At 38.4% G+C, this 27,186-nt stretch overlaps 1 long non-coding RNA gene across 1 annotated transcript; it reads right to left on the minus strand.

Moving 5' to 3' along the window:
* Positions 1 to 9,505: 9,505 nt before the first annotated feature.
* Positions 9,506 to 26,905, minus strand: LOC119504916. The gene is made up of 3 exons (XR_005210653.1): positions 26,849 to 26,905; positions 9,821 to 9,938; positions 9,506 to 9,528 (listed from the first exon to the last, which is right to left on the minus strand). It is a non-coding gene; the product is annotated as an uncharacterized LOC119504916 (long non-coding RNA).
* Positions 26,906 to 27,186: the final 281 nt, after the last annotated feature.

The raw sequence follows: 27,186 nt of genomic DNA on the forward strand, positions 1-27,186 counted from the left end.
CTAGAATTTATCTCTTTCTTTTCTCTACTCCTGTGACTCTTAATTTTTTAAGGAAGACACTGGATGCTTTTTGTTCTTCCTGATCCATTCTCTACCCTTCTCCCCACTTCTTGTGGGGTCCCAACAGGATGACCTCTGTGGACGGCATCAACCAGACTTTCTTGCCCTCTGACTTCTGGTTGTCTTCAGCCAATGGGAGGCACCAGCTAGAGTGCAGAGGGCAAGAGGAGACAGCAATCAGGATATGTATTCCTTTGGTGCTTTGAAAAGGACATAGCTGGGTGATGTGGGCTTAAAATGATAAAAAGTAAAATGCTGCTTAAAACTCTTCAATGGCCCACTGGTCCTTCAGGATAGGGCACAAACTCCTCAGGATGACATTTAAGGCCCTTTGTGATCTAGTCCCTGCTCAGCTGTCTGTCACAGCTCTCCCACAGACCCCTCTGGGACATGCCAACCATACCAAAAGGTTTGCACTCATCCAACCCTCACATCAATGTAGCTTTACACTGGCCATTTGTTCCCTCTATCCAAATTGCCCCCTTCACTTCTTCCAGAAAGACTGCTCTGTGTCACCTCCCCCAGGGAGCCTTCTCTGAGCCATGCCATTTCCAATTCCATGGGACTATGAGCTTCTCAAGACTAGGGACCAATTCTTATTCATCTTTGTGTCCCAAATGCCTAGCTCAGAAACTGCCATATGGTGCTCACAGAGTAAATATTCAATGAATGAAATGAATAAATGACCAACTGAAAAAATCAATCAATAAATAAATGCATGGATGAATGAATGAAGAAGTCAAGGGCAGGTAGAAGGCAATATGGGTCTCAAGTAACCCTGAGTTCTTGATAACTTTCCAATATTAGGTTACCTTCCTCCAGGAGGTCTGGGAATTTGCTGACTGATTTCAATGGCTACCATGGTCCATGACCTGCCTCCTAGGGGTGGTCTGAACCACATCACCTCTGGCTCAAATGCTAGCACTACCCTGCCATTATTGTGTGCCTTATTTCGGCTGTTATGAAATGGCACCTTCCTGGGTGATGCCTAGACACCCAGATAAAATGTCTGCAGCAACACTGATCTGTGGCCTGTGTGGCCTTCTTCTGAGCTAAGTCTACCATAGGACTGGGTCATCAGTGAGTCAAAACTTTCCTTTTTGCCACTGTTCTAGTTTGCTACTGCTGCCAGAATGCAAAACACCAGAGACAGATTGGCTTTTATAAAGGGGGTTTACTTGGTTACAAAGTTACAGTCTTAAGGCCATAAAGTGTCCAAGGTAAGGGAGTACCTTCACTGGAGGATGGCCAATGGTGTCTGGAAAACCTCTGTTAGCTGGGAAGGCATGTGGCTGGTGTCTGCTCCAAAGTTCTGGTTTCAAATGGCTTTCTCCCAGGACATTCCTCCTTAGGCTGCAGCTCCTCAAAAATGTCACTCTTAGTTGCTCTTGGGGTATTTGTCCTCTTTTAGCTTCTTCGGAGCAAGAGTCTGCTTTCAACTGCCGTCTTCAAACTGTCTCTCATCTGCAGCAACTCTCAGCTTCTGTGCATTCTTCAAAGTATCCCTCTTGGCTGTAGCAAGCTCACTCCCTCTGTCTGAGCTTATATAGTGCTCCAGTGAACTAATCAAGGCTCAGGCTGAATGGGCAGGGCCACACCTCCATGGAAATTATCCAGTGAAAAATCTTGCCCATAATTGAGTGATCACATCACATCTCCACCGAAACATCCAATCAAAAGTCTCCAACCCACTCAACACCAATATGTTTCCTGCCCACACAAGACTGCATCGAAGACAAAGGCATTTTGGGGGACATAATACATCCAAACTGGCACAGCCACCATCCTGGAAGGGGATTTAACCAGTATCTCCTGAGCTGTCTGCACTGGCGGTAACACTTAGGAAATTGCCACATGGACCTGAAGTGGCAATTACACTTCCCATTACATTTAATTCTAACAACTCTTGGTTGCAGAAGGTGTCTTAAATGTGCCTTGTTGATATGCAGATTCCTGAAAAGGAAGCTTGGGAATGAGTGACAGTGTTTGTGAGAGTATGTGTTTGTGTAAATACATACACATGTATATGATCATGGAATAAGCATTGGAATAGAGGTTAGGAGACTTGAGTTCTGGTCCTAGTGTTGTCAGCATGGTAAAATGGTTAAGCACGTGAACTCTGGAGCCATGCTGCTGGGTTTGTAATCCCAGCTGTACTACTTGCTAACTGCTCAGCCTTGGGCAACTTACTTAACCCACTGTGTGCTTCATTTCCCCATCTGTATAATGGAGATACTGAAATTTCTTGCCTCATGGAGTTATTGTAATATATGGAATGTGCTTAGAATGGTACCAGGCACATAAGAAGCATTAAATAAATGTTAGGTATTGTGATGTTTATTTTATGTGTCAACTTGACTACGCTATAGTAAGCAGTTATTTAGTCAAACACTAATCTAGGTGTTGCTGTGAAGGTATTTTGTAGAGGTGGTTAACATCTACAATCAGTTGACTTTTAAGTAAAGGAGATTACCTGTGATAATGTGGGAGGGCCTCATCCAATCAGTTGAAGACCTTAAGTGCAAAACCAGAAATTTCCCAGAGAAGAAAAAATTCAAATTCAAGACTACACCATCAATTCCTGTCTGAGTTCCCAGCCAGCTGGCTTGCTCTACAGATTTCAGACTGCCATCCCCCACTACAACAATCTCATGAGCCAACTCTTTGAAATAATTCTCTCTATGTATGTGTATATAGATATATGTTTTATATATGCCTATGTGTACCTATGTGTCTGGATAGATAGATAGATATCTCCTATTGGTTCTGTTTCTGTGGATTACTGGAGAACCCTAACTGATGCATGCACTATTATTATTTTAGGACCTTAGATTTGCCTGGAATGTTCTTCCCTCTGGCTTTTGGCAGGCCTAGCTCCGTCTCATCCTGCAAGTCTCCACTTACTACCTCCTCAGAGAGGACATCCTTGATGACCTTATATAGAGTAGCTCCCTGCCCCCAACCCCCGCTTTGCCATAGCTATTCTGAATTACAGCTCATTGTTTCATTCACAGCATCAACATAATTTGTGATTGATTGATTAATTTTTTACTGTCTGTTTCCCTCCTCTAGAACGAAAGCTCCATGAGAGCAGACTATCTTGTTTTTGCACAGCATCCCCAGTACTCAGCTTGTTGCCTGGCACACTGTAGGTGCTTAATACATGTTTGTTGACCAAAGGTGAACTATTCACTAAGTGACCACTGAATGCCTCATTGCTTCCATTAGTGGGTTGAAGAGTCTGAGCTAGAAGTGTCTAAGTTTCTTGGACTTCAGGATTTGCATATTAGGAGACAAGATTTCTGAGGGAGCCTGACTGGGTATGTGCTTAAGGGTGGGATGGGGTGGGGATAGAAATGTCACATCAGCTTCTTTTACACATGCACAGTTGGCTGAGGTGATTGGTGCTGCCCAGGACTCAGACCCTCTCCTTTCAGCTCGAAGAAGATAGCACCTGTTCAGCAGTCAAAAGCCCTGGGTCTAGTGTGGGAAAGGTAGGGAATGGATCTGAGGACAAACAGGTTGAGAAGCAGCCCACCAATCTTGTGGCCAGGAGGCTGTATACAGCCTGGGACTGGCTGTCCTGCCAGAACCACATGGATGAAAAAGTGGCAGCTCCCCAAGTAAGGTGGTACTATTCCTAAAAGGGGAAAGGATGCCGGACATTATTTGTCAACTATCCAAATATGAAATGGGTGGCTTCATGAGGTAGTGAGATGTCCATCATTGGAGGTGTCCAAAAAGAGACTGATGCCCATCTGTCAGGGATCCTATAGGGGCATTCTTGAGAACATGGACTGGTTGTCTCTAAATCCCTTCTGATACTACAGGGTTATTATTTTTAGACATTCTGTTCCTCCTATAAGCTTAGGCTAATCATTTATATGATTAACACAGAATAACAAACTTGTAAACTGCAAGCAGATTGGATTTGGAACAGGCTGAGGGATCTGGCACTATCAAGTGGGTCACTGATTATATTTCCACCTTGCATCTGGTCCTTCTTGTCACATTTTTGCTCTTGTGCCAGAAGTATCATCGCCAAAATGGGCAGAGACTTAAAAGTTTACTTTTACTTTTTGGCAGAATCTGTAAGCTGGATTATTAAAGTTTTGTCTTCCCTCTTTGAGACTCCCAAAAGGAAAGAAATCACAAGAACACATCTTGGCATAGAAAGAAAATGAGACAAAGAAGGTAATCATAATACTAGTGAATAGTTTTCAGAGTGACATCTGTACATTAAGGATATGTAAAAATACCAATTTCATGCTCTACAACTTATTCTGCATCAGAGGTGGGATAATGCCTTGGGAATGCCAAATGTCAAAGCATTACATAATGTCAGCTATTCATGTGCTCCTTTGATAAGATATCTCTGGGAATGGGAATTACTTAAGGAAGTGATGTCTTTAAAAAGAGAGAAGAGAGAGGGAAGGAAGGAGGAAGGGAAAGAAGGGGAGGAAAGAAGTGACAAAGGAAGAAATAAGCTGTCAAATCAGAAAAAAGGAATGACTGTATAAAAAAAAGTTAATCTTTTAAAAATTAATACATACAATCCCAAACCTAAGCCAGCATGTGTAGGAGTTCCTTATCTCTGTTTTGATTTTCCACAGTTAGAAAATTCTATGAATTCCTTTAGAGAAGCTACAGTTAAATTTAGAATCTAATACCATGTTTAATTTCTTTTCTTTCATATGTGTTAGGGGTTTTTTTTGTCAGAATTTTTAAAACATCACCAAAAATGTAAATGCAAAAATTCACCCATGATCTTTCTGCCCCAATGAATCAAACTTGCTTAATTCTTCTGTTCCATTCTAGTTCTTTTACAAATGCACAATTGCACATAATGGTTATCATAATACAAGTAAAAATTCACATGCTCCTAAAATTTTATCATAGGAATTTTACCATACTACCATATGAACTTCACAATGGCTTACAATTACTAACAAATATTCCAAGGTACACTTGTATTATAACTTACTTATCCATGCTTGTGTTATTGGACTTTTAGGGTCCCTCCCCAATTTTTCATAGTTATAGATACTGCCAAATAAACATCTTCATATCTACAGTACAGTCAGTAAATTTTATATGACAGGCATCGTGTTAGGCAGTGAGGATCATCTGGAAGGATCCTCTCTCAGGATCTAGGGAGGGAGACAAATGAACACAAAATTAGAATTCAGAGCAACCCAAAATGTGGTTCACCAGCCAGGAAAAATCTTGGGTGCCACTCCAGACCTATTGAATCAGAATCTGAATTTTAACAAGATCCCCAGGTGAGTCCCCAGGTGCACATTTAAAGTTCCAGGAGCTCTGCCAATCCTGATCCCTTCCTGTCTACCTTGGTAGTAATTTGATTGATAATTCCCAGTCTTTCCTTGGTTTCCAACCTCTTCTCTACCAGCTATTTTCCCACAAACATGCTCAGGTCTCTTCTATCTTAAAAGCACCACTAGCAACCACAAATCTCCTCAACTTGGTCGTTCTTGACTGTGGCCCTGGAAAGACTTTCCACATCTTTCTCTGTAGCCTCATTTCCCACTTCCTCCTCAAATCAGAACACTGTGGCTTCTGTTCCTACCACTTCCCTCCAACTGCTCTGAGGATGGGCTCTGGGGACCTCTAGGATGCCACATTCAGTGCACTTATTCAGTTTTCATTTTACTTTATCTCTAGGTGTTATCTGACATCACAATCAATCCTCCCAAACTCCCAAGGGTCTCCCAAACTCTTTCTTAAGTCACCACTCCCTGTCAGTTTTCTCTGACTTCTCGTACCATGCTATCCCACTTTCTTATCATTCCCCCCTCAGTCTTTTGCAGCTGGCTCCTTGGTCTGCCTCTTAACCTTGGAGTCCAACATCTAGGGTTCTTCCCTTGATTCTCTCTTCTCACTCTACACATTGTCCCCGAACAGCTCTTTTCTGCCCGTGGTTTCAGTTGCCATTTCTAAGAAGTCTCCCAAATATGTAACACGTGTATATGCAGAGCTGTGCCTTTTGAACACCTTTCCTCTATATCCAACTACCTGCTAGGCTTCACCCCTTGGATGTCCAAAGGCACCTCAAATTCACCAAGTCCAAAAGGAGCCCCCTTAGCATCTCTTCCTCTGATTTCTCTGTCTCAGTGAATTGTTCCACTGGCCACCCAGTCACCCTCTCCCCCTCCCCCATATTCACCCAGTCACTATGTAATGTTGATTCTACCTCAGCCACATCTCTGGGATCTATCCCCATTGCCATTTCCCTGGTTCAGCTCTTGTCACCTCTCCCCATAACTGCAACAGTTGTTTGACTGGTCTCCTTGCCTCTGCTCTCACCCTATTTCCTCCCATAGTTTCTCCCATCTGAAGGGATGGTGTTCTGTATAACGTGAAAATATTATCTTATCATACCTTGCTATCCCTGCTCAACTTTTAGAAGGATTCTCAGACCTATTCAATTCAAACCTTGGGGAGGGAGTAGTGTGAGAAGACAGGGGATTTCTTTCCCTTTGTTTCAAATTATTAGCCAACACAACAAAACAACATCCTTGGTCCTGCATTCAAGGCCCTGCAGAATCAGCAGAGCCCTTGGGCATTCAAAGAACACCTGCTCCCTGCTGCAAGGTCCCTGATGGACTTGAGAGCCACACAGCACCCTAGAGGGGAAGGCTACTGAAACTAGGGGATTTAAAAGAATCTAGCACATTGACTCCGCTAGTAGTCCAGCAGATCCTTCTACTTCCCCATCTCTCCATGCCATGGTGGCCCCCATTCAGTGGTGTGGTGGTAAATGTTAAATAATTGGCTATCCAGGAAAAAGATATTTCTATGTTACAAATATTCGCCCAGTGGTCGATTTCAAGTTACCAATGTGATGTCAAGGAACAGAGATGTGCAGTAGCACACCATTGTATAGAATTTCCACCAGACATGAAAGATGTAAATTACCTTAAGAACAAAGGTAATAGTAAAATAATTAGAAAGTGAATTTTGAGTTATTACCTTTTATAAAAATAAAATTTATTGGTAAGTTTGTTTTTGTATAATTCAATTTTTTATAATGGCTGTTTAATAATCGGCTTGCAAAATTCCTGGAAATTTTACAATCGGCTCTCATGAGCTGGCTCAGGCATCACTGCTCCCATTCCACCATTACTGTGTTGCCTTTCACCTGGCCTAAAGCAATAGTCTCCAAACTGGACTGCTACCTCCATCTCACCTTCCCCATATTAGCCATTAGAGAAAATGTAAAAAAACCCATATTTGACCCTGTTACCCTTCTTAAAACCTTAAAAGCTTCCATGGGTCCTATTTGACTTGAGGATAAAACCAAATTCCCTAATTAGCATACTTGGACTTTGTGACCTGGCCCCTGGCTTCTCCTACAGCCTCCCAGCCTATTCCTTCATGGCACGTTTCCTCTCTCCCTCCATCTCCCAACACCTGTGCTCCAGTTAGATCAGCTCACTTGCAATTTTGCAAACACACAAGGCTGAGTCCTCCCTCTATGCCTTTGCTCTGGCCAAGCCTCCTGCCTGGCACGTTCCTCCCCTGATCCCAGTTTCACCAGAGAACACTTACTCCTCTTTCAAGATATAGAGAGTCACTTCCTCTTAAGACTTTTTACATTTCCTCAATTATATGTGAACCCCCACTCTTGTGTCCCCATGAATTCCATAAAACATCTATTTTAGAAGCTATGAGCACCTTATGTCACATTTATTTATAGATCAGTTTATTTGTATTAGAACATACCCAATATAGGCCTGGGTGACATCCAGTGTCCATTGTAAACACCCAGTATAGGCCTGGGGCAGAGCTGGCGCTCAAATAGATATCTATTAAATGAATCTCTGCATGAGAGCCAAGGAAGCTCTAAAGCTGAGGTCCCAGGGAACTGGTAGTAAGTCACGAAGACAGTGTGCTGAGGACCAGGAGGCTGATCAGTCCTATTCTTGTTCTTAATTAACCAAAGAAGCCGTGTCTTCCTACAGAAGTAGAGGATTTCAGCATGGAAGGAATTCAAAGGTTCTTTGGCTCTCAAGAAGAGTCAGTAACTAGATCTGAGTTTAGGGGACCAGGGAGTGGGAAAGGGTGGGAACAGAGTAGTGACGAAACCTGTCTTAATGCTGATTTCCTTCGCTCTCTCCCTTCTCCTTCTAGCATTGGTTCTAGGGCAGGTCATGTTTTGGGAATTAATGCATGTGTGTGGGGACCCAGAGATGAATAAGACTGCGTGCCTGCCCTGGAGAAGTCTCTCTTGCAGGTAAGTGTGTGTGTTGGAGGGTATGGGAGCCAGATCCACAGGAGGGATGATGAAGCAGACCATACAGCATGATCCTTAATTTTCCCTTTCTGATCCCAACGACATGCTTCTGTCTGAGTCTCTCTGAGAGGAGACCTCACAATATTCCTGGAAACAAGGTTAGATGAGAAGATTTAATAGCGTTAGGAAAAACATCTGGCTCCAGTTCTGAAGCTTTAAATGCGGCCTTTAAATTTGACACTAAAAATTAAGGCTGGTGAATCCACCAAACTTCCTCATGAACAATAGGAGGGTAATTAGAAACGAGCCCAGAGAGACGTTAAGCACGAGCAGACTGAGGGAACAGTTTAAACAAGCCCTTGATATCACTTGTAGAAGATTTATTAGCACTGGCTGAATAGGTTGAAGAATCTTAGAATGTGGGAACTCCCATTTTATAGATGAGGAAATCGAAAAGTACAGAGATAAAGTAGTTTGGAGGTTCACACAGTAAAATCATGTCACATCTAGAATTTCAGACCTGTCCTTTGACTTTCAGTTCAGGTTCTTTATTTTATGCTCAGTTATTCCTTTCTTTGAATACAATGTTCTGAATTTTCTTTAGAGGCAGGATTTTTTCTTCCACGACTGCAATGAATTAGGGAGGTAGAGGTTGAGTCCTTCAAAATGATGAATATGTACGTTGCCAGCAAATGGGTCAAGAGAGATGGAGTCCATTAAGGCTTTTGTGGTAGAGGCAGTTATGGATCAAGAGTTTGAATGGGCTCAATTCCTTGTAGCCTTGAGCCCCAAGTTCAAGTAGCCAGCATGGCATTGGCATTGTCAGTTGCTAAGCCAGGATATTGGCAATGGCTGATGAGCAGAATCAGAAGCAGAGGAGGAAGGAATATTTTTTTTCCCATCTGAAGAAGATGCAGTCTCAAATATTCAATTAAACAGTTATGATTGGGATCCAGAACCTTGTGGTTTGGGCGAGTCCCACGTCTCAGGTCTATATAGCTGATGTAAAAAACAGCAAGCTCTCTTTCCTTACCTCATCAAACTCTTCCCACCCCGATACCCAGTTTAGGACTTACATATATGCAAAAGTGATGCCAGAAAGGACTGCAAGGCGATTGTTAAAACTTCTATGACCTTGGAGTCTTGCTGGGATGCTGACTTCAGCCCACAGAGATGTATCCACTTAGTAACTGGTAGGTCTGTGAATTAGAGTCCTGGCAGTAAACAGATGGTACATTCCAAATGAGTAAGTGAGGATAGTTTAATGAAGGGACTATTTACAAAGTGGTAGACAGGGCTTAGGGAAACCAACAAGTGTGGCACAGTACCCCAGGAAACCTCCATCACCAACCCTAGACCTGAAGGGGGAAGGAAGAGAAGGGGTGGCTGATGGCGAAGGCCACTTGAAAGGGCTGTGTCTTTTGTATAGGAATACAGCCAACTCACGGAGGCCTGGCAGAGAGGGAGCCTAGCTGACTAAGCTCCTGACGTCATGCCTCTCCTCACCTTCTAAATCCTGCTCATGCACTCCGTTGTCCATCCCAACCAGAAGCCAGAAGACAAGGAATGCAGTTCATAGAGGTCAGCCCTCCCAGGGCTTAGAGCAAAGTAGAGAAGAGTGGACCTGGAGAGATAGAAAAAGTATACAATCTGGAGTTCAAATCCAAGCTCTCTAATACCTTAACATATGTTGTGAGGCTCCAGAACACTGAAGTAGTAGCAATGGATCAGTTAGGTAGATTTCTTTACTCCATATAAAGAAGGATATTTTAAAAATTAAAATTAAAATTTGATTTGGATTTTTAAAAAATTATAACATGAATACACATTTGTAACAAGTTACAATTCAAAAGCATATTAAATAAAAATTGGAAGCCCAACCTCTCCCTACCCTTTCTCTTTCCTCCAACCCACTTCCCAGATGAAGTATACTTCTAGATATTTTCTGTTACTATGACATGTACACATTTACAAACATAAAGATATTTTTATAAAAATGGGATCACTTTATATACAGGCATCTCATGCTTAATATCTGTAATATATTCCTGAAAATTGAATGTTCTGCCTGAAAACACTAACTGCGGATCTCATCCCATTATTTTTTCTGGTAACAATTGTAATGCTTTACATGCTGTGACAGTTTGTCTCCGAAGATGTCTGCCAACAATTCTTCTCATCTGTCTATGCACACATGCTGCTCCTGTCATCAAAAGGTAGTGTTATATTTTCTTCTCTCAAATCACAGCTGGCTTTGGTCTTGTTTTGGCCAACCGAATGTGGCAGAAGTGACGTTATGCCAGTTCCAGGCATAGTCCTTAAGAGGCTTCACAGCTTCTGCATTTGCTGTCTTGAAACACTGAGCCATCATGCAAGAAATTCAACTATCTTGCTGGAGAGAGACGCCAAGCCAGTCCTCAGCTGATCAAGCCATCCTGGGTAAGGTGCCAAATACGTGAGTGAAGCCATCTTGAATGTTTCAATCCCACCTGAACTGCCCTGAATGCAGCAGCCACATGAGTTACTCCAGCCATAATATGTACAGCAGAACTACCAAACTGAACCCAATCTACTTGCAGAATCATGAGAAATAAGAAAACACTGTAATTTTAAGATATTAAAATATTAAATTAAAATTATTTGGGGTAATAGTAATTAATGGAAACACATGTCAAACCCAAATTCCCAACTAATTCCCTAAAATGGAACTAAAAACCAGTATAAATGCCAATGCACCAATAAATTATTACATTATGATACAAAATGCTTTAAACACGACTTCCTGATCACCAGATAATTAACAGGGCTGTTAACAGTGCTTTAAATGCAGTAACATGGCCTTTATTAGAATTTTCCCAAAAACTGTTGTACTGCATTTTGGGAATAGAAATATAAATTTTTCCTATATAAACACAAACCAAAAAATGTTTTGAGAGATATTTACATTCCATGATGTTTGAGTATTAAAAACAAAAAAGAAAAACTCAGAGAGAAAAACAATGGTCTTACTGGGTTGAAGACCAGAGAACAAAGTTTGGAACGACAACAGCCACTAGAAAGTAAAGGAGGAAACCCTGGAAAGGAGAGAGACACAGAGAAGACAACTTAGCTTGCTAGGGCTGCCGAAACAAAGTACCACAAACTGGATGGCTTAAAACAGCAGATGTTTATTTTCTCACAGTTCTGCTAGACGTCCAAAATCAAGCTGTTGCAAAGGCCATCCTCCACCTACAGTCTGTAGGGATGAATCTGTTCCATGCCTCTCTCCTGGCTTCTGGCAGTGGCCAGCAATCCTCGGCATTCTTTGTCTTATGGCATAACTCAATCTCTGACTCTGTCATTACCCTCTGCCATTTCTCTCTACCTTGTATCTCTTATAAGGATGCCACCCTTGGATTAAGGGCCCACTCTACTCAATTATGACCTCATTTTGACATGACTAATTCTATCTGTAATGAGCCTATTTTCAAATAAGATCACATTCTGAGGTACTTGGGATTAGTACTTCAACATATCTTTTTTGGGGGACACAATTCAACCTACATTGGGGGAGCCCTACATTTTGTGTAAAAACTTTGCCAAATATCTGGTTGACCCTTGAAATGTATGCACAAGACAGCTTCCACATAGCCTAGTAAAGCTAACAGAATTGAACAGACACAGCTGCTGCCTACTACAGAAAGACACAATTTGAAGTTTGAATGAGGCCAAGTTAACAGCTTGTTAAAACAAAATAATCAGTACTCTTAAGAGTAACATAATGGAATACAGAGTCTCTACAATGTGTCATCCTAATGTCCATGATACACTCCAAATTTACTAGAAATAATTTTAAAAACAAGAAAATGTCACCCATATTCAAGAAAAAAAAATCAATGAATGGATATCAACCTTGAGATGACCAAAATGTTGGAATTAGCAGATAATAATTCCAAACTATTTATTATAACTATGACTGAGGACTTAAGGGAGGAAAATGTGCTCTTAACAAACGAAATAGAAAATCTCAGCAGAAAAATGGAAACCAGAGAAAAAAGAATTAAATGGAATGATCAGAACTGAGGGACAACATATCTGAAATTTAAAACTCACTGGATTGGTTTAATATCATATTGGAGATGACAGAAGAAAGAGTCAGTGAACTTGAAAACAGATGTAAGAAAATCCAACTGAAAAACAGAAAGGAAAATTAAAACAACATGAACAGAGCCTCTGTGACTTGACCTGTGGTACAAAAACAAAAGGTCTAACATATGTGTACTTGGAATCCAAGAAGGAGAGAAGAGAATTAAGCAGGAAAAAAATTAAGAAATAATGACTGAAAATTTCCCAAATTTGGTGGAACACACAAATTTACAGATTCAATTAGTTCAGCTAATTTCAAGCAGGATAAATACAAAGTAAACAACATTTAAGCACATCATGGTCAAATTGCTGAAAAAACAATGATGAGACCATCTTTAAATCTTCTACAGATAAACAACATATATACAGAGGAACAATGATTCAACTAATCTGACTCTTCATTAGGAACAATGAAGGCCAGAAGACCATGGAACAATATTTTTAAAGTACTGGAAAGAAATTTCAGTCTGGAATTTAAATATAACAGAAATACCTTTAAACAATGAAAGGCAGGAGAGAGCACTTCTAGAATGGTGGAGTAGGCATCTCCAAAATCTACTCCTCCATAAACCAATGAGAATAATGGCAATGATTGTCAAAACTGACTTTTCAGAACTCTGGAAATTAACCAATAGCTTGCAACACTCCAAGGGAGTGTTTATTAAAGAAAACCATCAGCAAGCCTTGAGATATTTTAACTTTCCCTATTCCTATACCCTTTTTCCTCAGCTCTGCAGTAATCTTGAAAGCAACAGCCTTCCAACCAAGGTAGCCATGAAAATCAGCAGACACTGGAGGAGGAGAATGGCTTTGGGGTTGCCCACAAGCACCATCCCCACAGAACTGTCATTATTTGACCTGTCTCAGAGCTCACAATAAGTTCAGAGCTTACTGTGAACAGTATTTTCCCCCAGGCATTTGTCAAAAACAATCAGTGGCAATTGTTTAACTTTGCAGTTGCCTAAGATAGCAATAACAGTTGGGGGACAAAGAGGAAGCTGACCAAAAAGGAAATTCTGGGGGAATGAGAGGTCCATAGGGGGTTTGAAAGCTTCAGAATATTCCTGGGAATCTAGAAGAGACAGGAAAGACTTGTGAAGGCCTTAATCTCTCACATTTGGCTGACCTTAGGACTCTGCACAAGCAGGAAGTGAAGGGTAAGGCAGATATGTAAACTTCTTGTTAGAGCACCAGCACAGACACAGACCCCTTGGCAAAGGTTGGTAGACTTGAGTCAAGGCATTTAAGGACATCTCTGTCTGATCAGTTCACTAAGCTATTTGAGCAGAGACATCGGTGGCCACACATAACAAATAATAAATACTTTATATAATTTGCTTAGGAAAGTCATAAAACAAAGAATGACAACAACAAATCCTGGAAGGGGGAGAGTCTGTTTTTCAGGATAAACCCATTACATTATCTAAAACGTCCAGTTTCCAATAGAAATTACAAGACATGCAAAGAAACAGGAACAAATGGCCCATACACAGGAAATAATGCAGTCAATAGAAACTGTCTGTGAGGAAGCCCAGATATTGGACTTAATAGACAAAGACTTTAAATAAGATATTATAAATATGTTCAAGAACCAAAGGAACCCTGTCTGAAGAACTAAGAAAAATGTGAGAAAGATGTCTCACCAAGTAAGGAATACAAACAAAGAGACAGAAATTATACATATAAAAAAAGAACTAAATACAAATTCTAGAGTTGAAAAGTACAAAACAGAAGTCAAAAATTCACTAGAGGCGCTCAAGAGCTGATTTGAGTTGGCAAAACAAAGAATTAGCATACTCAAGATAGTAAAATTGAAATTATCTAGTCAGAGGAACAGAGAGAAGAAAGAATGAAGAAAAATGAACAGTCTTGGAGACCTGTGGGTCATAATCAAGTAACATATGCATAATAGGAGGAGAAAAGAAGGAGAAGGAGGAGAAGAGAGAGAGAAAAAAACAGAAAAGAGAAAAGAGAAGAGAGAAGAGAGGGGAGAGAGAGAGAGAGGGAGAGAGAAAGGCAGAGAGAATATTTGAAGACAGAATGGTTGAAAACTTCCCAAATTTGTTGAAAAACATGAATCTATACATCTAAGAAGCTCAAAGAACTCCAAATAGGACAAACTCAAAAAGACTGAAACCTAGACACACCATAATTAAACTATCAAAATACAAAGACAAAGAATCTTGGAAGCAGTAAGACAGACATGATTTAACATGTACAAAGGATTCTAAATTGGATTAACAGTCATTTTCTGAATAGGAACTTATGGAAGCCAGAAGACAGTGGGATAACATAATCAATGTGCTGAAAGAAAAATTCTGTCAACCAAGAATTCTATCTCTGGTTAAACTACTTTTCAAAAATGAAGGAGATTCTTTATAAAGGAAAAAGTCAAACCTTTGTTTAAAAAAAATTAAAATTTAATCAGCTACCAGATAATAGGCAAATAACCAAGGAAAGAATTTTACTTCTGTTTGGTGACAATAAACTTAAAAGAATAAAAAAAAAATGAAGGGAATAAGAAATTCCCAGATAAACAATATCTGAGAACAAGCATTGCTAGCAGACCTGCCATAAATGAAATATTAAAGTGAGTCCTTCAGTGTGAAATGAAGTGACACTAGGCAGTAACTCAAATCTACATGAAGAAATAAGGAACACTGGTAAGGGTGTTTGCACAGGTAAATAAAAAAAGATAGTATAGTTATAGATTTATTTTTAACACTTTTCTTCTATCTGATTTAAGAGACAACTGCAGAGAGCAATAATTATAAAACTGGGTTGATGGGCTTATAATGTATAAAAATATAATCTGTATGATAATAATAGCATGAAGGAGCTGTTAGGGAATGAAGCTATACTAAAACCAGTCAAAATAGACTTTACAACAAAAATTGTTACTAGACACAAAGAAGAAAATTTTATAATGATGAAATCATCAATCAGGAAGACCTAGCAAAATTATAAACATATATGCACCTAACAACATAGCCTAGCCTGAAAAAACATGAAGCAAAAACTGACAGACTTGAAGGGAGAAACAGACAATTCAACAGTAGTAGTTGGAGACTTCAATAACTGACTTTCACTATTGGATACAACAATTAGAAGATCAACAAGGAAATAGAAGACTTGAACAACACCATAAACTAACTAGACCTAACAGACATCAATAGAACACCCCACAACAGTAGAATACATATTCTTCTCAAGTCCATATGGAACATTTTCCAGGATACACCATATGTTTGCTCAAAAAGCAAGTTCTCAATAAATTTAAAAGGACTGAAATAATACAGAGTACATTCTCTGACACAATGGAATGAAATTTGAAACCAATAGCAGAAGCAAATTTCAGAAATTCACAAATATGTGGAAATCACACAACACACTCTTGAATAAGCAATGGGTCAAAGAAGAAACCACAAGAGAACTTAGAAAATACTTTGAGATGAATGAAAATAAAAACACAACATTTCAAAATTTATGGGATGCAGCTAAAGTAATGCTTAGAGGGAAATATATAGCTGTAAATGCTTATAATAAAAAAGAAGAAAGATCTTAAATCAGTAACCTATTCTTTCACCTTAAGAAACAAAAAAGAAGAGAACACTAAACTGAAAGCAAGCAGAAGAAAGGAGATAATAAAGATTAGAGTAGAAATAAATGAAATAGAGAATAGAAAAACCATAGAGAAAATCAATGAAGCCAAAAGTTAGTTCTTTGAAAATATCCACAAAATTCACAAGCCTTTAGCTACACTGCGAGAGAGCTAGAGGGAGCAAGAGAGAGAGAGAGGACTTAACTTCCTAAAATCAGGAATGAAAGTTCGGACATTACTACTAACCTTAGAGGAATAAAAAGGAATACAGGGGAATACTATGACCAATTGTATGTCAAAAAATTAGATAACTTAGATAGAATAGGCAAATTCCTGGAAAGACAAATAATAACAAAACTGATATTAAAAAATAGAAAATCTGAATATACTTATAACAAATAGAGAACCAATCAGTAATCCAAAAACTTTGCACAAAGAAAAGCCCATCTTCCCTATGAATTCTACCAAAAATTTAAATAAGAATTAACTCCAATACTTTACCACCTCTTTCACATATTAGAAGGGAACACTTTCCAACTAATTGTATGAGGCCAGTATTACCCTGATACAAAAACCAAAGACCCAGAAGAAGAGAAAACTACAGACCAATATCCCTCATGAAAAAAATCCCTTATGCAAAAATATTCAACAATATACTAGAAAACTGAATCTAGGATCGTATAAAAAGAATTGTACACCATAACCAAATAGGATTTATCTCAGGAATGAAAGGTTGGTTCAACATATGAAAATCAAGCAATGTAATATAGAATATTATTAGAATAAAGGAAAAAACACATCTCAATGGACACAGAAAAAGCATTTGACAAACTTCAACACACTTCCATGAAAAAAACTCTCAACTAATTAGTAATGGAAGGTATCTTCCACAACCCTATAAAGGGTAACTACAAAACCCTACAGCTAACATCACACTTAATAGTAAAAGATTGGATGCTTTCTTCCCTAAGATCAGGAACAAACAAGGATTCTGCTCTTGCCGTTTTATTCAACATTGTTCCAGAGGTTCTAGTCAGGGCAAATTGGCGAGAAAAAGTAAGTAAAACATCTACACGGGAAAGGAAGAAGTAAAACTATCTCTATTTTCAGAAGACATGATCTTGTATACAGAAAATTTTAAGGAATCTATAAAAACACTATTTGAACTAATAAAGGAGTTTAAATTTGCTAATAAAGGAGTTTAGCAAAGTCTCAGTATAAAAGATCTATATGAAAATGAATTCTACTTCTCTACACTAGCAATCTGAAAATGAAATTAGGGAAACAGTTCAATTTACAATAGAAAAAAAAGAACAAAATACTTAGAAACATATTTAACAAAAGAAGTGCAAGACTTATACACTGAGAATTTCAAAACATCATTGAAAGAAATTAAAGAAGACCTAAACAAATGGAAAGATATCCCATACTCATATGAACTGGAAGACTTAATATTGTTAAGATGGCACTGGTTCCCAAATTCATCTATGGATTCAATGTAATCCCTATTCAATCCCAGCTGGCCTTTTTGCAGAAATTTACAAGTTGATTCTAAAATTCATATGGATATGAAAGGGATCCAGAATAGTCAAAGCAATCTTGAAAAATAAGAACAAAATTGGAGGACTCATGATTCAGATTTCCTGATTTCAAAAATTATAAAGCTACAGTAATCCAGACAGTGTGGTACTGGTATAAGGATAAACATTTAGATTAATGCAATGGAATTGAGAACCAGAAATATAGTTTTACATTTACAGTCAATTGCTTTTTTTTCAATGCCTAATCTGCTGTTTATCCTATCCAGTGTATTTTTTTTTTCATTTTTATTTAGATTGTTCAGATACCATACAATTATCCAAAGATCCAAAGTGTACAATCACTTGCCCCTGGGTACCCTCATACAGCTGTGCATCCATCACCACACTTAATTTTTGTTCAATTTTTAGAAACTTTTCATTACTCCAGACAAGAAATAAAGTGAAAGATGAAAAAAGAAAAAAAGAAAAGGAAACTCTAATCCTCCCCTATCCCTAACCAACCCCCCTCAATTGTTGACTCGTAGTATTGGTATAGTACATTTGCTACTGTTTATGAAAAAATGTTGAAATACTAACTGAAGTATATGGTTTGTAATAGGTATATAGTTCTTCCCTATATGCCCCTCTATTATTAACTTCTAATTGCATTGTCATACATGTTCTCGTTCATGGAAGCGATTTCTAGTATTTGTACAGTTGATCATGGACATTGCCCACCATAGGATTCAGTTTTATACATTCCCATCTTTTGACTTCCAACTTTCCTTCTGGTGACATACATGACTCTGAGCTTCCCCTTTCCACCTCATTCACACACCATTCGGCGCTGTTAGTTATTCTCACATCTTGCTACCAACACCCCTGTTCATTTCCAAACATTTAAGTTCATCCTAATTGAACATTCTGCTCATACTAAGCAACCACTCCCCATTCTTAAGCCTCGTCCTATATCTTGGTACCTTATATTTCATGTCTATGAGTTTACATATTATAATTAATTCCTATCAGTGAGACCCTACAATAATTGTTCTTATGTGTCTGGCTTATTTCACTCAGTATATTGCCCTCGAGGTTTTGTCATCAACCCTTTTTTTTTAATATGGTTTTGTTCACTCACCATACATTCCATCCCAAGTAAATAATCGATGGTTCTCTGCATGGTCATACATTTATGTGTTCACCACCTTCACCACTATCTATATAAGGGCATCTACATTTTTTCCACAAGGCAGGAGGGAGAGTCAAAGAAGGTAGAGAGACAAAAGAAAGAGGAAAGAAAAAATGACAGCTAGGAAGCAGCAAAAGGAAAAATAACCTTAAATCAAAGTAGAATAAAGAATCAGACAATACCACCAATGTCAAGTGTCTAACATGCCTCCCCATCCCCCCCTCTTATCTGCATTTACCTTGGTATATCACCTTTGTTACATTAAAGGAAGCATAATACAATGATTCTATTAGTTACAGTCTCTAGTTTATGCTGATTGCATCCCTCCCCCAATGCCTCCCCATTTTTAACACCTTGCAAGGTTGACATTTACTTGTTCTCCCTCGTAAAAGAACATATTTGTACATTTTATCACAATTGTTGAATACTCTAGATTTCACCAAGTTACACAGTCCCAGTCTTTATCTTTCCTCCTTTCTTGTGGTGTCTCACATGCTCCCCACCTTCCTCTCTCAACCGTATTCATAGTTACCTTTGTTCAGTGTACTTACATTGTTGTACTATCATCTCCCAAAATTGTGTTCCAAACCACACACTCCTGTCTTCTATCACCCTGTAGTGTTCCCTTTAGTATTTCCTGTAGGGCAGGTGTCTTGTTCACAAAGTCTCTCATTGTCTGTTTGTCAGAAAATATTTTGAGCTCTCCCTCATATTTGAAGGACAGCTTTGCTGGATATAGGATTCTTGGTTGGCGGTTTTTCTCTTTCAGTATCTTAAATATATCACACCACTTCCTTCTTGCCTCCGTGGTTTCTGCTGAGAGATGCGCACATAGTCTTATCAAGCTTCCTTTGTATGTAATGGATCGTTTTTCTCTTGCTGGTTTCAGGATTCTCTCTTTGTCTTTGACATTCGATAATCCGATTATTAAGTGTCTTGGCGTAGGCCTATTCATATCTCTTCTGTTTGGAGTACGCTGCGCTTCTTGGATCTGTAATTTTATGTCTTTCATAAGAGATGGGAAATTTTCATTAATTATTTCCTCTATTATTGCTTCTGCCCCTTTTCCCTTCTCTTCTCCTTCTGGGACACCACTGATACATATATTATTGTCCTTTGTTTCATCCTTGAGTTCAAGGAGACGTTGCTCATATTTTTTCATTCTTTTCTCCATCTGCTCCTTTGAGTGTAGGCTTTCAGGTGTTTTGTTCTCCAGTTCCTGAGTGTTTTCTTCTGCCTCTTGAGATCTGCTGTTGTATGTTTCCATTGTGTCATTCATCTCTTGTGTTGTGCCTTTCATTTCCATAGATTCTACTAGTTGTTTTTTTGAACTTTTGATTTCTGCCGTATATATGCCCAGTGTTTCCTTTACAGCCTCTATCTCTTTTGCAATATCTTCTCTAAACTTTTTGATTTGATTTAGCATTAGTTGTTTAAATTCCTGTATCTCAGTTGAAGTGTACGTTTGTTCCTTTGACTGGGCCATAATTTTGTTTTTCTTAGTGTAGGTTGTAATTTTCTGTTGTCTAGGCATGGTTTCCTTGGTTATCCAAATCAGGTTTTCCCAGACCAGAACAGGCTCAGGTCCCAGAGGGAAGAACTATTCAGTATCTGGTTTCCCTGAGGGTGTGTCTTAGAAAATTGCTCCACCGTTTGATGCCTTGGGTCACTGTGCTTTTCTGCCCAGCAGGTGATGCCTGTTAGCCTATAATTCTTGACTGGTGTGAGGAGGTATGGCCATGTTCCCCCAGGCTCTGGGGTCTGGTTCTGAATGGAAAGGGCCCCACCCCTTTCCTCCTAGAGAAGACAGACCTCCCAGGTGGAGGTCATTAGCATTTCAATGGTCTCGCTCTCTGCTTGTGGTGTCTCCCCCCTTCCCCCGGTCACAGCCCTGGAAACTGAATATGACTGGGGCTTTCTCCACTGAGCCAAAAAAGAAACAGATAGTCCCCTTCAGACCCAGTCCAAGGCGACCCTCCAGCTCTCCAAGGTCAGTCATCACCCAAAGCCTCTGTCTGTTGTTTGGGAATGCGTACCTGTAGTGAGCAGTTCACACTTGCTACTTAAAACCCCAGTTGGAGCTCAGCTGAGCTATATTCACTTGCTGGGAGAGAGCTTCTCTCTAGCACCATGAGGCTTTGCAGCTCGGGCTATGGGGGAGGGGGTCTCACAACTTGGATCTGCAGGTTTTACTTACAGATTTTATGCTGTGTTCTCAGGCATTCCTCCCAATTCAGGTTGGTGTATGATGAGCGGATGGTCTTGTTTGTCCCCCTGCAGTTATTCTGGATTATTTACTAGTTGTTTCTGATTTTTTGTAGTTGTTCCAGGGGGACTACTTAGCTTCCACTCCTCTCTATGCCTCCATCTTGCCCCGCCTCCTACAGTCAATTGCTTTTTGACAAGGTGAGAAGACAATTCAGTGGTGTTGGGACCACTGGATATCCACATGCAGAAGAATGAAAAATGGATCTGCACCTTACACCATATAAAAAAATTAACTCAAAATGGATCAAAGACCTAAATGTAAGAGTGAAAACTATGAAAATCTTTCAAGAAAATGTAGGCATAAATCTTTGTGACTTTGGATTAGGTAATGGTTTCTTTCTTTTTTTTTTTTTTTTAGGTAATTGTTTCTCAGATATGACATCAAAGGAACAAGCAACAAGCTAAAAAAATATAAATTTGTCTTCATGAAAATTTAAAACTTTTGTACTTCAATGAATACCATCAAGAAAATAAAAACAGTACCCATGGAATGGGAGAAAATATTTCTCTGATAAAGAATCCGTATCTAGAAATATAAAGAACACTTACAATTCAACATAAAAAGACAACTCAAATATTGGGCAAATGTTTAAATAGACATTTATCTAAAGTATATATACAAATGGCCAATAGGCCCATGAAAAAGTATGTCATTAGGCATTAGGGAAATGTAAATCAAAATCACAATGAGATATCACTTCATACCCACTAGGATGGGTAATATTAAAAAAATGCAAACTAACATGTGTTGCAAGGATGCAGAGAAATTGGAATCTTCATGCACTGCTGGTGGGAATGTAAAATGATGCAAATGCTGTGGAAAACAGTTTGGCAGACCTTTAAAAAGTTAACACAGAGTTACGATATGACCCAGCAATTCCATTCCTACATATACATCCAAGAGAATTGAAAACATATATCCACAGAAAAACTTGTACACATATGTCCATAGCAGCATTATGTATAATAACCAAAAATGTGCAAACAACCCAAATATCCATCAACTAATGACTGGATAAACAAAATATGGTACATGCATATGATAAAATTTTATTTGGGCATAAAAAGGAATGATACATGTTATAACATGGATGAACCTTGAAAACAAAGGTCATATATTATACGATTCAATTTACATGAAATGTCCAGAATAGACAAATCCATGGAGACAGAAAGTAGATTAGCCAATGCTATGAGCTGGTGGGAGGGAGGAATTAGGAGTGACAGCTAACAGATAAGGGGTTGGTTTCTTTTTAGGGTGATGTAAATGTTCTGGAATTAGATAGTGGTAATGGTTATACCATCTATAAACACACTATAAACCACTGAACTGTACACTTTAAAATGTATGTATGTAAATTTTATTTCAGTCAAGAAATTAAGAATGAAGGCAAACTGAAGATATTTCAGTTAATAAAAACTAAGAATTCATCATCAGTAGACCTATGCTACAAGAAATGCTGAAGGAAAATGATTCCACATAGAAATTCAAATCTTTAGGAAGGTATAAGTAGCACTACAAATGATAAATATGTAGATAAATATAAAAGACATTGTTTCCTTTTAAATTCTTTAAGATACATAACTAAAGCAAAAATTATAATATTATTTCATCACTTACATAACATAAGAAGATGTAATATACAAATATAGTATAAAACATGGGAGGAAAAAGGACCTAGTGGATGCAAGATTCTTGTATGTATATTATGGCCCTTGGAGCAACCACTGGCAAAAATAATACAGAAAGGTATAGCCAAAAGCCAATAGAGAAATCAATATGGAATTTTTAAACATATTCAATTAAGCCAAAAGAAGGCAGAAAAGAAGTAACAGAACAAAAGCAGATGAAATAAAGAGAAAACAGAGTAGACAACTAGACCTACATTGATAATTGCATTAAATGGATATGAACTACACACTCTAATTAAAAGTCAAAGATGTCAGAATAGATATGAAGCAATATAGAATTATATGCTGTCTGTAAGATGTGCACTTTATATAAAGACAGGTTGAAAGTAAAAGGATAAAAACCAATTTACTACACAAACAGTAAGAAGGCTGGAGTGACTATATTAATATCCAATAAAGTAAACTTCAAGAAAAGAGTATTATAAGAGATAATGAGGAACATTTCAAAATGACAAAAGGGTCAATTCATGCACTAAATAACATACCTTCCAAAGAGCTGAAGCAAAACTGTCAGAATTAAATGGAGAAATATACAAGTTTTCCTTTAAAGATGTACCATATGCTATTTAATCAGTTCCTTATTGATGAATATTTAATTTTTTCCTGATTTTTTTTAATTGTCCCAATGAATATCTTTGTACATATATACTTATGCATGAGTATGATGTAGGATAGATTTCTAGAATGGGTTTGCTGAGTCAAGGTCATAGTGTCATACATTATTTTGTTTTAATAGAGTACTACCAAATTGATTTGGCACAAATTAAGGGACATTCTACAAAACACCTGACCTGATTGTTTCAGAAATGTATCATGAAACACAAAGAAATACTGAGGAACTATTCTCTATTAAAGGAGACTAAAGGGACAAGATACATGTAATGCATGAGCTAGGATTTTCTTGTGCCATAAGGGATATTATTGGGTCAACTGGCAAAATTTGAATAAGGCCTAGATAATAGTACTGTGTCAATGTTAATTTCCTGATCTTTATATTTCTATTATGGTAAAATGAATATCCTTGTTTTTTAAGGATATATATACACTAAAGTACTTGGAGTAAAGGTGCATTATGCTTGAAAATGATTTCCAAATGGGGGGAGAGGGAGAATGATAAAGCAAATGTGGTAGAAAGTTGGCACTTTGGAAATGTGGTTAAAGGGCTTACAAGAATCATTTGTACTAATTTGGCAATTTTTCTGAAGCGTAGAATTACATCAAAATATAAAATTAAAAGGAAAAATAAGAAAGAGTGATAGTCTATGAGACAGAGAGGGCAAGGGGCTCTTCTGGCAGAGGAACAAGATAAGCAAAGGACACTGGGAAATGCAAGAGTCTTGTGTGTTGAAAAGCAGCCAATGGGGCTGAGTGTCCAGAAACAGGGCAGTGTGGGTGGAAGGGACATCAGGGGAGAGTAGGAATGATGAACAACCAACCCACAAATGGACACATTTCCCTGCCACCTATTACTGGAAAATGAAGACTTCATGCCTTCTTTATACTCAGCCTCAAGCTCTGCAAGAAATAACCTGAGTTCTTATGGGTTCCCAGTCATTTCATTGGCAATATCTCTTTGTCTAGTGATTCTGAGGAAATATAAAAACCCTAGAGTCAAGGCTAGAAGGACATCTAGTACCGCTCACTCATTTTACAGTAGGGAAAACTAAGACCCAAAACAGAGAAGTGATTTGCAAGCTTCCAGCAATAGTGAGTGTTGTCTGAATGTTACCGTTTAAAGTCTGCATGTTTTCTGTTTGATACAAATGTGGACTTCATGTTTGCACAATTTTAAAAGTAAGGAATATAGGCACCAATGTCATTATAGAAACTGTCACTTAAAGCCAATCCACTGAAATTGGTAAGTGATATTCAATTCAGCCTCCTAGGCTTAAAGCAGCAATCAAGGTGATTCTGGGGAATTCTCAATGACATTGGTACCCATCTGGATTTTTGAAAAGTTTAACATCCTTTTTTATTATTCATGATTTTGCAGTTCTTCAAATTGCAAGGTGATGGAGAGAGCACACAATTTTCAACCAGGCTAAGAAATCGTTCTTGACAATTTGGACATTCATATAGATGGCTTTTAATTTTTCTTGGAGACTGCCTTTCCTTATAAAATCATAAAATTAAAAAATGTATGCTATAATTAAACTATATAAATGATAATTTTCTCATTAGGATAAAATCCCAGGGATAAGGAGCTAGTATTTCAAGGATTCCATTCTCATTTTTATTATTCCTAGTTGTCAGTGTATTCCTCAAGGCTTAGATTTAAGTGACTATATAATGAATGTTGACTAGCAAAGCTATTGAGATTCTAATTAATTTAAGAATCATCAGGTTCCAAATAAGAAATTTTGAAGTATGTTGTTAGCAACTTGTTGAGAAACTGCATACTCCTAAAGCTGTGCCTGTGTTTTAAAATGTCCATGATCTCTGGACCCAGAGATTCTAATGTGAAAAGGGCTCAAGTTCATACACCCAAACAGGGAGAGCTTATTCAGGTCCCATTTTATAAGAGGGCAGTTTTCTTCTGTTGTCCATCCTAGACCCCAGAATCATGCTTATAATTTTCAGTCCAGACATGTCTCTGTAACAATACTAGCATTAATTATTTTACTCTGGACTTCAGGATGACAATGGAAAAACTTGAGAACAATTAAGTTCACATTATCAAATGAACTACAAACAGTTTACTACAATCAACTTAAGCACAACTATACACAATAAACTATAGACTTTATGCTTTGTGTTTCAACAATTGATGACCAGACTTTCCTACTAACTTGTTGAAAGTCTTAGCCAGGAGGGGCTTAGGAGGACTGCCTCTGTTCTGATTCAGTCCATTTCCTCTTCTTCTGACTTCATTCTGGATCTGATATTCTTCTATGACCGACACCAATCTGCATTTGTGTGGTGGATTTTTTGTATTGGACCTATTAATTACAGAAGATTCTGTCTCACTATCTGCAATACCTCATCATTTAAAACCATGGAGTGTGTTTTAACTTTCCTTTGTCAGAAATCTGCATCTCCTTTGGACCCCTGCAGCTCTTCTTTATTTTTAAATTTTTAATTTGAAACAATTTTGAACTTAGAGGAAAGTTGCAAGAATAATACAAAAACAATACAGAGAACTCCAATATATCTCCTACCCAGATACCCAGATTTACCAACTTTAACATTTTGCCACATTTGTTATCCTATTCTTTCTATCAATCTATCTGTTATCTATCTATCTATCTTTCTATCTGTCTATCTATCTGTCTTCTAAACATTTGAGTAGGTTGCATGCATCATGCTATTTTAACACTTAAAACTTCCATGTGTATTTCCTAAGAACTAGGACCTTCACTTACAAAACCATATTAAGCACAGTTATCAAGTTCAAGAAACTTAACATTGATATAAAGCATACAGTCCATATTCTAATTTTTTCCATTAAGCCAATAATGTCCTTTTGGGCATTTTCTCCTCTATCATTAGATCCAGTCCAGGATCATGTATTGCATTTAATTGTCATTGTCTCTTCAGTTTCTCTTTTTGTTTTTAAAAATGTGGTAACATATATACAACTTACAATTTCCATTCTCAACCATTCATAAGCATAGAAGTCAGTGGCATTAATTGCATTCACAATTTTGTGCTACCATTACCACCATCCATTACCAAAAGTTTTCTCTCATCCCAAGCAGAAGCCCTGCACCCATTATGCATTAACATCTCATTAACACCCTCCACCCCTCTCCACTACTGCTAAACTGCATTCTACTTTCTGTCTGTATGATTTTCTGGCAGATCTTTATGCCTGTCTCAATGTCATGGAGCAACCCACTACATTCCAGTTATTTAGAGTCATGACATATTTTCCCCACTGAACTGACAACTGGATCCACATCTGGTACTTGGTCTCCTTAAGCCCACAGGAAGCTGAAGCTTCTTCATTCCTTTAAAACCTTTATTGAGTGCCCATTGTCTCCCAGGCACTGTGTTAATTGGTGTTCTGGTTTGCTAATGCTGCCTTATTGCAAAACACCAGAAATGGATTGGCTTTTATAAAAGGGGGTTTATTTGGTTACACAGTTACAGTCTCAAGGCCATAAAGTGTCCAAGGTAATGCATCAACAATTGGGTACCTTCACTGGAGGATGGCCATTGGTGTCCGGAAAACCTCTGTTAGCTGGGGAGGCACATGGCTGGCATCTGCTACAAGTTCTGGTTTCAAAGTGGCTTTCTCCCAGGATGTTCCTCTCTAGGCAGCAGCTCCTCTTCAAAATGTCACTGTCAGTTGCTCTTGGGGCGTTTGTCCTTAGTTTCTCCAGAGCAAAAGTCTGCTTTCAAAGGCCATTTCCAAAATGTCTCTGTAAGCTGAAGCTCCTCTCTGAGCTCCTGTGCATTCTTCAAAGTGTCCCTCTTGGCTGTAGCAAGCTCGCTCCTTCTGCCTGAGCTTATATAGTGCTCTAGTAAACTAATC

The sequence above is a fragment of the Choloepus didactylus genome, chromosome 10 (assembly GCF_015220235.1).
Source record: "Choloepus didactylus isolate mChoDid1 chromosome 10, mChoDid1.pri, whole genome shotgun sequence".
NCBI classification, from domain to species: Eukaryota; Metazoa; Chordata; class Mammalia; order Pilosa; family Megalonychidae; genus Choloepus; species Choloepus didactylus.